The 15885-nt window shown below is 39.3% G+C and overlaps 1 protein-coding gene, 1 non-coding gene and 1 pseudogene across 3 annotated transcripts in view; 2 read left to right on the forward strand and 1 right to left on the reverse strand.

Annotated features, from left to right (window-relative positions):
- LOC113177398 (WD repeat-containing protein SL1-17-like) overlaps nt 1-12236 on the reverse strand; it is a 31971-nt pseudogene extending 19735 nt beyond the window's left edge.
- Zfyve9 (zinc finger FYVE-type containing 9) overlaps nt 1-15885 on the forward strand; it is a 193966-nt gene that overhangs the window by 64254 nt on the left and 113827 nt on the right. The window lies entirely within an intron of this gene.
- On the forward strand, nt 13818-13887 carry Trnav-cac (transfer RNA valine (anticodon CAC)). Its single transcript has one exon. It is a non-coding gene; the product is annotated as a tRNA-Val (tRNA).

Below are 15885 nucleotides of genomic sequence, written 5' to 3' on the forward strand. Positions count from 1 at the left end.
ATCTAGGTTGGTTCCACAATTAAGCTATTGTGAATTGTACTGCTATAAATGTTGATGTGGCTGTGTCCCTGTAGTATGCTGTTTTTAAGTCCTTTGGGTATAGACCAAGGAATGGGATAGCTGGAGCAAATGGTGGTTCTATTCCAAGTTTTCCAAGGAATCTCCATACTACTTTCCATATTGGTTGCACCAGTTTGCAGTTTTACTAACAATGAATGAGTGTACCTTTTTCTTCATCCTCGCCAACACTTATTGTTGTTTCTATTCATAATAGCTGCCATTCTGACTGGAGTGAGATGAAATCTTAGAGTAGTTTTGATTTGAATTTCTCTAATTGTTAGAGATGTTGAACATTTTTAAAAAATATTTAATTTTTAGTTGAAGTTGTACACAATATCTTTATTTTATTTATTTATTTTTATGTGGCGCTGAGGATCGAACCCAGAGCCTTGCATGTGCTAGGCAAGCCTTCTATTGCTGAGCCAAAACTCCAGTCCAACATTTTTTTAATATATTTGTTGATCAATTGATATCTTCTTCTATGAAGTATCTGCTCAGTTTCTTAGCCCATTTATTGATTGGGTTATTTGTTTTCTTGGTGTTAAGTTTTTTAGTTCTTTATATATCCTGGAGATTAGTGCTCTATCTAAGGTGCATACGGTAAAGATTTTCTCCCATTCTGTAGGCTCCCTCCTTACGTTATTGATTATTTCCTTTGCTGAGAAGAAGTTTTTTAGTTTGAATCCTTCCCATTTATTGATTCTTGATTTTGTTTCTTGTGTTTTAGGAGTCTTGTTAAGGAAGTCTGGTCCTAAGCTGACATGATGAAGATTTGGGCTTACTTTTTCTTCTATTAGGTACAGAGTCTCTGGTCTAATTCCTAGGTCTTTGATCCACTCTGAGTTGAGTTTTGTGCAGGTTAAGAGATAGGGATTTAATTTCATTTTGCTACCTACGGATTTTCAGTTTTCCCAGCACCATTTGTTGAATAGCTATCTTTTCTCCTATGTGTGTTTTTGGTGCCTTTGTATAGTATGAGGTAACCGTATTTATGTGGGTTTGTCTCTGTTTCCTCTATTCTGTACCACTAGTCTACATGTCTATTTTGGTGCCAATACCATGCCATTTTTGTTACTATAGCTCCGTAGTATATTTTACGGGTCTGGTATTGTGATGCCTCCTGTTTCACTGTTCTTGCTAAGGATTGCTGTGGCTATTCTGGGTCTCTTATTTTTCCAAATGAATTTCATGGTTGCTTTTTCTATTTCTATGAGGAATGTCTTTGGGATTTTAATTGGAACTGCATTAAATCTGTATAATGCTTTTGGTAGTATGGCCATTTTGACAATATTAATTCTCCCTATTCAAAAACAAGGGAGATCTTTCCATCTTCTGAGGTTTTCTTCAATTTTTTTTTCTTTAGTGTTCTGTAGTTTTAATTGTAGAGGTCTTTTACCTGTTTTGTTAGGTTGATTCCCAAGGTGTTTTTTTTTTTTTTTTTTTTTTTTTTTTAGGCTATTGTGAACAGGGTAGTTTTCCTAATTTCTCTTCCAGAGGATTCATCACTGATGTACAGAAATGCATTTGATTTATAGGTGTTAATTTTATATACTCCTACTTTGCTGAATTCATTTATTAGCTGTAGAAGTTTTCTGGTGGAATGTTTTGGATCTGCTATGTATAGAATCATGTCATTGGCAAATAGTGATAGTTTGAGCTCTTTTCCTATTTGTATCCCTTTAATTTCTTTCATGTGTCTAATTGCTCTGGCTGGAGTTTCAAGGACTGTGTTGAATAGAAGTGGTGAAAGAGGGCATCCCTGTCTTATTCCAGTTTCGAGAGGGAATGCTTTCAGTTTTTCTCCATTTAGAATGATGTTAACCTTGGGCTTAGCATAGATAGCTTTTACAATGTTGAGGTATGTTCCTGTTATCCCTAATTTTTCTAGTGTTTTGAACATGAAGATGTGTTGTATTTTGTCAAATGCTTTTTCTACATTTATTGAGATGATCATATGGTTCTTATCTTTATGTCGATTGATATGATAAATTATGTTTATTGATTTCCATAAGTTGAACCAACCTTGCATCCCTGGAATGAATGCCACTTGTTCATGGTGCACTGCCTTTTTAATATGTTTTTGTATGTGATTTGCCAGAATTTTATTGAGAATTTTTGCATCTGTGTTTATGAGGGATATTGATCTGAAGTTTTCTTTCCTTGAGTATCTTTGTCTGGTTTTGGTATCAGGGTGATATTAGCTTCATAGAATGAATTTGGAAGGGTTCCTTCCTTTTCTATTTCATGGAATAATTTGAGGAATATTGGTGTTAATTCTTCTTCGAAGTTCTTGTAGAACTTGGCTGAGAATCTATCTGATTTTGGGCTTTTCTTGGTAGGTTTTAATGGTGTCTTCAATTTCATTGCTTGAAATTGATCTGTTTAAATTGTATATATCCTCTTGATTCAGTTTGGGTAGACAGTATGTCTCTAGAAATTTGTTGATGTCTTTGAGATTTTCTATTTTATTGGAGTATAAATTTCAAAATAGTTTCTAATTATCTTCTGTATTTTAGTAGTGTCCATTATGATATTTCCTTTTTCATCACGAATTTTAGTAATTTGAGTTTTTTCTCTCCACTTTGTTAGTGTGGCTAAGGGTTTATCAGTTTTATTTATTTCTTCAAAGAACTTTTTGTTTTGTCGCTTTTTAATTTTTTTTTTTAAATTGTCAATGGACCTTTATTTTATTTATATGTGGTGCTAAGAATTGAACCCAGTGCTCCACACATGCTGGGCAAGCACTCTACCACTGAGCTACCACCCAGTACTGTTTTGTCAGTTTTAAAAAAATATTTATTAGTTATAGATAGACACAATACCTTTATTTTATTTATTCTTATGTAGTGCTGAGGATTGAACCCAGTGCCTCATATATGGTAGGCAAACACTTTACCACAATCCCAGCTCCTTGTCAATTTTTAAAATTTTTTTCTATTGTTTCAGTTTCATTGATTTCATCTCTGATTTTAGTTATATTCTGTCTTCTACTTTTGGTGTTGAATTGTTCTTCTTTTTTGAGAGCTTTGAGATGTAATGTTAGGTCATTTATTTGTTGATGTTTTATTTTTTTAGTGAATGAGCTCAGTGCAGTGTTCCTCTTAGCACTGTCTTCATAGTGTCCCAGAGATTTTGATATGTTTTATCAGTGTTCTCATTTACTTCTAAGAATTTTTTTATCTCCTCCCTGATGTTTTCTGCTATCCATTGTTCATTCAATAGCATATTATTTAGTCTCCAGGTGTTGGTTTATTTTTGGTTTTTAACTTGACTTGGTTTCTTCTTTGTCTTTTTTTTTTTTAATGTGGTGCTGGGAATTGAACCCGGTGCCTCATACATACTAGGCAAATGGTCTACCACTGAGCCACAACTCCAGCCCTTCTTTGTCTTTTTTTAAGTGTAGTTCCTCCCTGTGCTGATTTGCATTTTCTTCTCATGGACTATTTTGCTGAGGATGCTCTGTAGTGCAAGCTTTTTAGTTGTAATTTTTTTGCCTACAATCAATCAACAAGTACATGAAAAAGTGCTCACCATCTCTAGCAGTCAGAGAAATGCAAATCAAAACCACCCTAAGATACCATCTCACTCCAGTAAGATTGGCAGCCATTATGAAGTCAAACAACAAGTGCTGGAGAGGATGTGGGGAAAAGGGTACTCTTGTACATTGCTGGTGGGACTGCAAATTGGTTCGGCCAATTTGGAAAGCAGTATGGTGTCGCGACCCCTTGCCCGCAAGGAAGACGCAACTCAGGAATCTTCTTTTAGCCGTTTATTCAGGTCCCTGATACTTTTCCTCTTAACCCCTGGATGCCCCTCCCAGCCTTAATAAAGCACCTTAAGCCCCAATGCGAAGCTGCCACGTGGACTTTTCTCACAGGGTGCCAAGTCACAGCATGCCAACTCATTCTGATAAGGAGTTGTTTGTCACAGACTACAGGGGAAATCAGCGCCATCTTGTAATGGCGGCCACAGTTCACAGAAACGGCTCACCACAGTTCCCCCTTTTTTGTTTTTATATGACAATACAGGCGAGAGTAGAGGTCCTATCCCACTGAGCAGAAGTGGCTGCATAGTATGGCTCAGCCCTAAGGAGGGCCCTTCCCCAGATCTGAGGCCATATCAGCCGACGCCTTTTTTTGTGGGGCGGGGCGTGGATAAGGTGGGGTAAGGAAGGACGTCAAACCCGCATGCAATAGGACATGCTCTCCTTGAGGTCCACTCCAAGGATCACTCAAGTGCAGTGCCTTGCCTCGCATCCTGTACCGTGACGATGGTGGACGGAGGGGGATAGCTGAGGCTGAACTGTGGCTGTGCACAATGACAAACAAGTTGACAGCACCCTGAAAGAAAGGCACGGACTTTTTAAAGCGATAGAGAAGCACTAGTGTGGAAACCCATCTGCGTGCAATGGCAGCAAGACCGGCAGAGTGCAAGGGCTTTCCAACACTAAGAGAACAGTGAGGAAAGACATGTCGATCCCAGTGCAATGTTATAATAACTTGGGGTGCAACGACCATGTCAAAAATTTACTGCTTAAGATGCGCAAGCCAGACTTGAGGTGAATCGCCATTTTCTAAAGCTGCAAGAGCTTGTATGATCATAGCCTTATCGTGAGCATTGCGGGCCTTGAGGCGACAGAGAAACCACAAACAGAGAAACATACCAAAGCAACACATTGCATCAAAAATGCCTATTCCCACCCACTCCTTAAAAAAGGAAAAGGCAGATGACAACCAATTGGTAAATTGACCCAAGGTCACTGGATTGACATGGGTGTTATTCAAAACAGCAATCTGAGTTAGTTGAGACTGGATCAAGTTTTCTGCTTCCATGGACCAGGTTCCGGATAGATACTCTCCGATGATGCATGAGGCATTTCTGGAATCATAAAATCTGACAGAGGTTATACATAAATGTGCTCGTTGATCAATACAACCCAAATGTACTAGGTCAGACAATTCCTCAACTTGAGCTTGAAGTAACTCTATCCTTTGATTAGCAGCCAAAATCCCAGATAAAATGTGTTGATTAATTCTACTTTGAGATTTAGAAATTACTTGATTGTATTTTTACTTAAAAGCAAATTTATACTAAACACATTTATCTCAAATATCTGTAACTGAAAAAACAGAGTATCTGATAAATGTAAATATAAAACTTAAATTATAGGTTTTTTGTTGAAGAAAAACAATTAGGCAAATATATATTAACTAATCAATTAGGCATGTGCTAATTAATTTATAGATTAACAAATATAGGTTATCTAAATATCTAAAATATATATATAAAGAATAAGAACATAACTTATAATTGTATTAACTTTATGTAACCACGTGGTCTTAAAATATTTGGATCCATTTAAATTTATTTTTAACTAGGAGTGCACTCTTCTATGTGACGTCACTTGATGTAACTGAAATAAGATCCTTGAGTATACATTTTTATTTTTATAGTTAGTAATGAAAATAAGGATTTTTTGGTCATCACAGGAACTTTGCCGGCTTGTTCCTGTGGCGAGCAAATGCATCCTCATAACCTTCAAAATTAAAAGTAAAGTAAAAAGAAGCATATTTGATATCTCTCATCAATAGAACATTATGTAGTAACACAACTATAGAGAAAAAGTCAGGTTATTTAACTTAGAATTAGCTTAAATTTAGGACTGTAACATAGAAACCTGTGGAATTAAATTTTGTCTGAAAAAGTTATCTTTCATTAGCATTTACAGGTAGGCATTTTGTTGTAAAAAAAAATACAGGCTCTGAGCAGCTCCGGTAGAAACCTGAAACACAGCAGTACAGGTTAGTGGCTGGAAAGCGGGACTAGAAGTCCTGTCTGAGTGACTGTGGAAGAACCAATCAGAAGCCCGCAAAAGTGTGGGAGGTGGGACCAGGAAGCAGCTATGCCGGCCAGGCACCCCATGGTTACCATGGTGATGCAAACAACATGGAGTCTGGTGCCCATTTTCAGGGCAAAAGTTCTCCAAGTTTTCTTAGCCGATTGTATTTTGTTTGATTTTGTCTGCATTTTCCCCCGCCTGGCCAAGATCTTACTGCGGTAGCAGCTTGTTCTGTCTCTGCGACCTGCGGTTGCAGTTGTACATCCTGTACTTCCTGGCATTCCCCTAGGGAGTCTACAGATAGAAAGGGGTTGGTCCGTGGGAGGTGACGAAGTCGCCCACTCCCCGGGGTACCATTCCGTCCCTGGATTGCCCCATACACCTAGGCTTCCGGGGCCCGGGCCGGGCCCCTGTTTCCGTTTTGAGGGCAGCGGCCAGAACCTGTCCTGTAATATGAGCTCCATCAATATCCTTACAAGCTCGAATCATGTCATCAACACTCTTTGTTTTGGTAGATTTAATGGCATTTTGGCAATAGGAATTTGCATATTTAAGAGCCAATTGCTTAATGACCGGCATGGCTTGTTCCAAGTTAGGGAATATTTTTTCTGCTACCTGTATCAATCAGGCAAGGAAGTCAGAATAAGGCTCAGAGGGTCCTTGAGCAATTTTTGAAATTTTTGTTTTAGCATTTGAAATAGGTAGAGCCTTCCGAGCCTGAATGGCTGCTGTAGCTATCTGAGCATAGACCCCAGGATTATAATTAATTTGTTGATTTATGATAGCATATAATCCCAAGCCTGTTAACATTTCAAGGTTATGCCGTGGGAAGCCGGCGTCCTGATTGACTTGGGCTAGCTCGGGACACCTCTCTTGATTTTTACTTTTCCACAACAAAAAATCCCCTCCGGACAACACAGCCATGCAAAGCTGTTGCCAGTCACTAGGTGTCAGCTGATTGGCAGAGAAAGACTCGAAGAGAGTCAATGTAAAGGGGGCATGGGATCCGTAATTAGTAACTGCCTCCTTTAGTTGGTTAATATCCTTAAAGGCTAAAGGAACATGTACTCTGGCCGGCTGTCCATCGGCATCCAAGTTTTCAATTACTGGGAAGTTTGGGCCGTCTTAGGCTGCCACTGAACACCCCCCAGCCTTCTGGGGTTGTCCTTGTCCCAATCGGGGTTACAAGGAGGGAGCATGACTGCATCGGGGCCGTAGGTGCTTTAAATCTTGACTTTTTTAATCGACCCTCCAGTTCTTCTATCTCCCTTTCCAGTTTTTCCTCCTGCCAGCTGTTACCCTGGAGCCCAGTTAGTAACTCCCTTATCTTAGAAATGTAGTCAGCACTGTGAAGCCCAGCTCAAGGCCAGAGGCCTTGTTACATATTTTTGTGAAAAACTAGTAAGGGAGTGTCCAGTGCCTGGAATGCTGATTTTTTCAGACAGTAGCCAAATAAAACAGGGCAACATGAAAATAGGAAGTTTATCTACATTAAACCTTTTTGTAGAGATTCTTTTGCTGAAAGTCCTAAAATAAGCCATGGTGAATATTTTGGAGAAGGTCAATTAAGACTTTTCTGTGGGCCTGATAGGGAGGGGGAAGATGAGAAGGAGGGGTTGAGAGCGGCTAGGGTGGATCTAATTCCTCAAAACTGTCCGAGCTACTTGTGTCCTTAGGAGTTTTTAACTCAGTCAAGTCCGGATAGAGCCTTCTCCTCTGTTTAACATTTCGTACATTCCCATCCTTCTGAGATATCTCACTTCTTGCCGGAGACAGCCGCTTCCTCCCCTGTTTTATGCTCCGCACACTCCCATCCTCCTGAGATACCTCACTTTCTGCCGTCTCTGACTTCTCCTCATGTAATTGCTCTAAAACTTCCTGTCCTTTAGTAAGTGCTTCCTGACATCTGCCATCTGTGAGGCAACTACGGACCATCTTCCAAAGGGGTATCACCCCACCCTCTAATATGCCCTGCTCAGAAGCAAAGTCAAGGTCTTTGCCTAATTTATCCCAGCTAGGTATAGTAAGGCTGCCCGAGAATGCAAACCACGGTGCAGCAATATCTATCTTCTGTAAAAATCTCTCTAAAGTACTACGTTTCACTTCCAGGCCCTTGGAACGTAACAGGTTATCTAGGGCCAGGAGGAGCGGACTTGAAGACGCGGCACCCATGACACAACAACAAAAGACGCACAAAAAACAACAAGCGATATCACAAAAAACAAAAACGAGATGACACAACAAAAGAAACTCAGAAAACAAAAGTGAAAGTACACAGTGCAGCTGCAATAAATATGAGGCTCTCTCTTTCTTTGTAGAGGAGCTGACCCCGCTTTGGACGCGGATCCCACTCACTGGGACTATTCCTGCTTTCATAGCAGACCCCATTTACCTGGGAGTAACCGGTGCACCACCCCTGACTGACTGAAAGTTCTGGTTCCCGGGTTTCGGCACCACTTGTCGCGACCCCTTGCCCGCAAGGAAGACGCAACTCAGGAATCTTCTTTCAGCCGTTTATTCAGGTCCCTGATACTTTTCCTCTTAACCCCTGGATGCCCCTCCCAGCCTTAATAAAGCACCTTAAGCCCCAATGCGAAGCTGCCACGTGGACTTTTCTCACAGGGTGCCAAGTCACAGCATGCCAACTCATTCTGATAAGGAGTTGTTTGTCACAGACTACAGGGGAAATCAGCGCCATCTTGTAATGGCGGCCACAGTTCACAGAAACGGCTCACCACAGTATGGAGATTCCTGGGAAAGCTGGGAATGGAACCACCATTTGACCCAGCTATTGCCCTTCTCGGACTATTCCCTGAAGACCTTAAAAGAGCGTACTACAGGGATACTGCCACATCGATGTTCACAGCAGCACAATTCACAATAGCTAGACTGTGGAACCAACCCAGATGCCCTTCAATGGATGAATGGATTAAAAAATGTGGCATCTATACACCATGGAGTATTATGCAACACTAAAAAATGACAAAATCATGGAATTTGCAGGGAAATGGATGGCACTAGAGCAGATTATGCTTAGTGAAGCTAGCCAATCCCTAAAAAACAAATACCAAATGTCTTCTTTGATATAATGAGAGCAACTAAGAATAGAGCAGGGAGGAAGAGCAGGAAGAAAAGAATAACATTAAACAGAGACATGAGGTGGGAGGGAAAGGGAGAGAAAAGGGGAATTGCATGGAAATGGAGGGAGACCCTCATTGTTATGCAAAATTACATATAAGAGGTTGTGAGGGGAATGGGAAAATAAACAAGGAGAGAAATGAATTACAGTAGATGGGGTAGAGAGAGAAGATGGGAGGGGAGGGAGCGGGATAGTAGAGGATAGGAAAGGTAGCAGAATACAACAGTTACTAGTATGGCATTATGTAAAAATGTGGATGTGTAACCGATGTGATTCTGCAATCTGTATTTGGGGTAAAAATGGGAGTTCATAAGTCACTTGAATCTAATGTATGAAATATGATATGTCAAGAGCTTTGTAAGGTTTTGAACAACCAATAAAAAAAAGTAAATTTTTTGAACTTTTGTTCATCATGGAATGTTTTTTTTCCATTACCAAATCTGAATCTTAATTTTGCTGGATATAAGATTCTTGGTTGGCATCCATTTTCTTTCAAAGCTTGGTATATATTATTCCAGGATCTCCTAGCTTTGAGGGTCTAGGTTGAGAAATCTGCTGAGATCCAAATTGGTTTCCTCTTATATGTAATCTGATACTTTTTGTCTTGGGGCCTTTAAAATTCTATCTTTATTCTGTATGTAGGCTATTTCATTATAATGTATTTTGGTGTGGATCTGTCACAATTTTGTTAATCTGGTGTACTGTAAGTCTGTTGTATTTGATTTTCCATTTCATTCTTCAGGTTTGGGAAATTTTCTGATATTATTTTATTGAATAGATTGTTCATTCCTTTGGTTTGTATCTCTGTTCCTTCCTCCCTACAATAATTCTTAAATTTGGTCCTCTCATGTTATCTCATAATTCGTGGAAGTTCTATTTATGGTTTCTTGCCATCTTCACTGTGGGGTCAACTTTATTTTCAAGATTATATATTTTGTCTTCATTGCCTGAGGTTCTGTCTTCCAAGTGATCTAGTCTGTTGGTGATGCTTTCTATTGAGTTTTAAATTTGGTTTATTGTTTCCTTCACCTCAGGGATTTCTGTCCCCCCCCCCAGAATCTCTCTTTATTGAAGTAATCTTTTGCTTGCTGTGTTTGCTCTTATCTCTTTATTGAAGTGATCTTTTTCTGCCTATGTTTTCTCTCTTATATCATCCTTTACTTCACAGATTATTTTAATTATGTACATTCTGAATTTCTTCTCCGACATTTCTTCTACTGTGCTGTCAATGATTCTATTATTGTAGCATCTTGGTTTGTTTGGGGGCTTTCTTCCCTTGTTTTTTCAGGTTGTTTGTGTGTCTTACTCTCTAGCAGTGCAGATCTGAGATGTTAGTTTCTACCCTATACATTTATAGTGTCCCTGCAGGTTTCTAATACCTGTTTGCACCCAATGCAAACAATATGCGGACTTACACCAAATAGCTCCTATTAAGATGCTTACAGTTTTGTCACAATAAACAGAAATAATGTGTTCAATTATTACCTACAGTATAAATAGTAGGTTTGTGAAGACTCTACATTTTCTAATGGTAGATAAGGCGGGGTGTGTAGCATGAGATGTTGATGAGTTAGGAGGCAAGAATATAGAGGTATTAGATTATAGAAAGCATGAAAGAGCAATCAAAGAAGTTGGCTTTTGTAAGATCTTTGCTTAGCATCTTGATGGCCATCTTAAGTGATAGCTGCCATTTTAAGAAAAATTTCAATTTCCTGCCCAAGGGTGTATCATTACTCCCTCATACCCAACCTCACCCTTAAACCCCTGCATTAGGACCCACCGGGCTCTAATCCCTGAGCCTGTCCCATAAAAGTCCTGAACTCCAAGCCTGTTTTGCTTCTCTCCTTCTATGGAGAGATGTGTCTTTATTTGTCAGCTCTGACAAACTTGCATGTGTATCTCTGCCTGGTCTCTGTCTTTCATTTCTCACTCACCTGCCTCCTGGTTCCTCACTTTCCTTTCAGCTTTTAGTAGGAAAAAAGAGCGAAAGAGACTCCAGGGAAACAGATAAATGGCAGGAAAATTATATAGAAAGTTAAAAAAATTAAATAGCAAAAGAAAAAGATATAAAAATAAAAGAATATACAACAAAACTATAAAATACTATTCAGACATCTCATTCTTGAGTAGTCTGCATGGAAAGTACTTGGTTTCACAAATGTTGGGGTTGTGAGGGTAGGAAAAAAAATCTTGAAGAAAAACTGAATGATTGTTTCTGTTGGAGTTCAATATCTTCCCTGTTTCCCTTCTTATCTGAAAGGTGGGGTTGTCTGGAGTTATCTTCATCCTCAGGATAGTGAAGGTTACTAGGCTTGGGAGGATTAATTTTGGAGGTGGAACTCCTGGAGGCAGGATATAGCAATTGCCGGGCCCCATTGGAAGACTTCTCCTTAGGAATTTCCTTTGGGGTTCACTCATGTGAGGTGGCATGGGAGCCTGGTCTTAGCCCCTACATTACCTGTGGACCCCACAATTCCTGGTCTGTAATGTAGTCTCCAAACTGTATCTCTTTTGCTACTTCCCAATCAGGAATCTCTCTCTCCAGAGGTCCTGAACGTTGAGCACTGGGACCTGGGCATCTGTCGTGGAGAGCTATTCTGTATCAGACAAATCAGGACCAGGCATTGAGAGCTGCAGGCTGGCCCCGTGGCTGCAAGCACTGGGCTGGGTTGGTGGCTGGGGAATTTGGGAGACTGTAGGTACTTTGATGTTGGGGTTCCAGGCCCCCTGTCGGTGTCCCAAGATGGAAGCTTTCCCAACTAAAGTTGGCAAAGGCAATAGTGGAGGTCACCCAAGATGGTGGCAGAGGTGTTTCAAGATGGAGGCAATTGTTTTGAGAGGTGGGGTAGCACGGGTGGGTCATGTAGTGGTGTTGGGTGGCCTATTTGGAGATGTAGTGCTGTGGCAGGTGGTGCTGCAGTGGACAGCTTCCTATGGCTGGTGTCCCCAGGTAGAGGCTACCCTTTGAGGGGGCTGTGGTGGCGGTTGCAATGTCCTAAGATGAAGGTGGCAAGGGGAGCCCTGCGTTGGTAGATGTGGAGCCGGGTGCAAGGGGTCCAGTGGGGGGACACAGGGGAGGAGGTCTGGCATGGCGGGCAGGTACACTGTTTCTTGTCCCCTAGCCTTCTCACATGGGTGTTCGAGAACGTAGTGACCTTCTATCCTTTACCTGGCAAAATATTGTTCTTTATGAAGCATTGCTTCTTTAGGAAGTTTTCCACCTACTGTAGCAAAAACTGTCCAAATCTACTAAAATCCATTTTTCACTTCTATAGTAGCTGCAGGTGTGATGTGACATTTCATTCAGCATTCTTTGCAACTTGATGTAACTATGTGACTAAACTTAGCAAAGAAATGTGAGCAAAGATATATGTGCCACTTACAGGTTTGTGTTTTAAATAGATTAATATGCCTACTCTTTTTTCTGAAAGAAAATGAAACCTTTCTGTCTCAACCTAGATATGACTATGTCCCAACTTTGATGAAACAGATCAAAGAACTACATCTTAGGGCAGTGCTAATCAGTATGGCCCACCAACCACATGCATTTCTTAAGCTGTGATCGGGCCATACTGAGATAAGGAATTCTGTTTAGTTCAACTTGTTTTCTTTTTTTGCTAGCAGGTCTTTATCCAGTGTTTATTATTATTGAGAATTAGCACCTTGAATAGTATTGTCCTCGTATATAGTGGAGATCCAAGGTGGAAGGAACTGTATTCAATAGAGTTTCTTGCATATATGGAAGACTTGAACTTGATTATTATGAGACATAAACTTCTCTCATTTGAACCACTAAAAATTCATGGAATATTTGATATAATAATGTATCCCAAATAATACAGCCTTGTGTCAGTCTCATTTAGATTCATCTCTTCTTTGGTTTCATGGCACACAGTGCATATATCAATTAGTATATGCCATATTACTTTAAATTTGAAGTTTACTCATTCATCTTCCCATGAGATATTGTACTCCTTTACATTAGGGACATTATCTTATTTATCATTGTAACCTAGAACAGTGCTTGTTAAATAGTAGATGCTCAAGAATATTTGTCCAAGTGTATACATGTTTTATGTTATTAATTGTGGAATAAAGAAGGATAATCAATGAATAAGACATAAAAGTAGCATTCTGATCAGTGCTATAGTAAGATAGGATCTCTAAAATTGAAATTGTAACGAATGTCTAAAAGACCACTGCTCAATAAAGAATAAAAGAGACCTAGAAATAAAAAGTCAAATGAAGAGGTTCTCAGGGAGAAACTATACTCAATTAAGTAATTATATTTTTCTTTGAATATATATGTATGAATATTTAGTGAGCTTCTGTTTTGTAGTACTGGGCATTGAACCCAGGGTCTTGTGGGTGGTAGACAAACACTCTTTAACATTTAACTACATCTCTAGCCCTAGTGAGCTACTAGTTTCGTTAAAAGACAAATACTTTTATAAAAAGGCAAATAAAGAATTCTTTTCTTTGGAGAATGAAACCAAAGTCTCAAAAAAGACTTGGAGAACTTAAACAAAACAAGATGTCAGGCATGAGACGCTATAATGAAGTCAGGGAAAATAAGGGAAATCCTATATAATGAAAGGTGGGACCTTCCATTTACTCCTTTCTCTACTTGGTCAGAAAGTAGCTGTCAGGTAGTATATCTCAGTGCCCTTTTATAGGAGATTAGATAGTTCCTCTCAGGAGTTGAAAGAAAAGATTTACACGTATTCCCAAAGGGACACACATGTTCCCAGTCAATCAATATGCAGTATGGGGTTTAGGGATATAGCTCAATTGGTAGAGTGTTTGCCTCACATGCATAAGGCCCTGGGTTCAATCCCCAGCAGCAGCAGCAGCAGCAGCAGCAGCAGCAGCAGCACCGCCACCAGCAGCAGCAGCAGCAGCAGCACCACCACCACCACCACCACCACCACCACCACCACCACCACCACAACAACAACAACAATCACTATACAGTAGACGCTTAGTGGACAAGCTACATTTATGCATAGTTTCCAGTTGGCTTTTAGTACTTCATTTGTTAAACAGGTTGGCATTTGGGGAAAGCCTCCAATGGGATAGACAGAGACCAAAACACATAAGTACAAAAGAGAATCTTGAAAGAAATAAGTAATATTGAAAATAGGAAATGTTAAAACAAAGCGCTGTAGGTAATTGCATCCGAGAGGTAAGAGAAGAGGTTATAAAAGGATCAGAAAAAGAAAGTGCTCTACAAATTAAAAAATATGACAGACATTTTTAGTGTAATTTAAGAAATACAATTAGTCTCAAGCTTATAGAAAAGTTGCAAATTTAGTACAGAGAACATTTTTTTCTTTGACCCATTTGAGAGAAAGTTGTTAGCTGTAAGCTTCATGAGTTTTATTTATTTATTTTAAAGAGGGAGGGAGGGAGGGAGGGAGAGAGAGAGAGAGAGAGAGAGAGAGAGAGAGAGAGAGAGAGAATTTTTAATATTTATTTTTTTTTAGTTCTCGGCGGACACAACATCTTTGTTGTTATGTGGTGCTGAGGATCGAACCCGGGCCGCACGCATGCCAGGCGGGCGCGCTACCGCTTGAGCCACATCCCCAGTCCGCTTCATGAGTTTTAAATGTTTTACTGTGAGTTTCCTGCAAACAGACATTTGCTACATAAATATAAAGTAGCCATTAAAAGGAATTAGCATTGATGCATTACCACCATCTAATCTTTGGTCTTCATTCTTTGTTACTTGTCCAAATAATGTTTTTTATATCAAGAGGATCTAGTTTAGAATCACATGTTGTATGTAATTGTCATGCCTCTTCAGTCTTCAGTATAAAAAAGTTCTATAGACTTTGACTTTCTTTCTCTTGACTTTGACATTTTCAAAGATTATAGACCACTTATTTTTTAGAATGTTTCTTAATTTGGGTTTGTTTAATATTTCCTCATGTATGGATTTAGGTTATGCATTTTCTCCTTCCCACCTCCTTTTTTTTTTTAAAGACAGGTTTTGCTATAGTGCCCAGGCTGGCCTCAAATTCACAATTCTATTGCTTCAGTTTTCCAAATAGCTGGGATTATAGGCATGCATCATCCCACACCCAATTTGACATTACTCTTTTTTATTTTGGCAATGAAAAAAATTTGTTTTGATGGGAAGTGCCTTGAAACTATGTATTCTCTTTCAACACACTTGTGATTCATTTATTCATATTATAAAGACTCATAGTTTTTCTTTTATTCAGTGGATTATAGTTCTTTGCTATTGTTATTTATTTTGATGCGTATATTTTCTCTTGATTTGGCCTGTGGGAGCCCTTTAAAATTGGCATCTGTGTTCTTTTGCCATGTCCCCATCATTTTTAGAGTACTTCCTTGCTTTTTAGTATACAAGATATTCAAGGCTGGTTGTCACTTTATTAAAACTTGAAATATAATTTACATACAATACAATTCACATTTTAAAGTCTAAATTTAATGTTTTTTATATGTTTAAAAAGTTATACAACCATCACCACTATCTTATTCCAGAACATTTTCATTACTCCAAAAAGAAAGTTTGATTGTTAATCCCTCTTTACCTCTAATAGCTCCAGATACTTTAAATTTATTTTCTGACTCTATGGAGGTACCTATTTAGATATTTCATATCAATAGAATCAAATACTGTTTAGCTTTCAGTACTTTTTTTTCATACTAGGTATTGAACCCAGGGGTGCTTGACCACTGAGCATATCCCAGCCCTTTTGTAAAATTTTTTATTATGAGACAGGGTCTCACTAGCCTTGAACTTGTAATCCTCCTGCTGTAGTCTCCCAAGCTGCGCGGGGATTATAGGCATGTGCCACCGTGCTTGGTAACCACA

This window comes from Urocitellus parryii, chromosome 11 (genome assembly GCF_045843805.1).
Source record: "Urocitellus parryii isolate mUroPar1 chromosome 11, mUroPar1.hap1, whole genome shotgun sequence".
NCBI classification, from domain to species: Eukaryota; Metazoa; Chordata; class Mammalia; order Rodentia; family Sciuridae; genus Urocitellus; species Urocitellus parryii.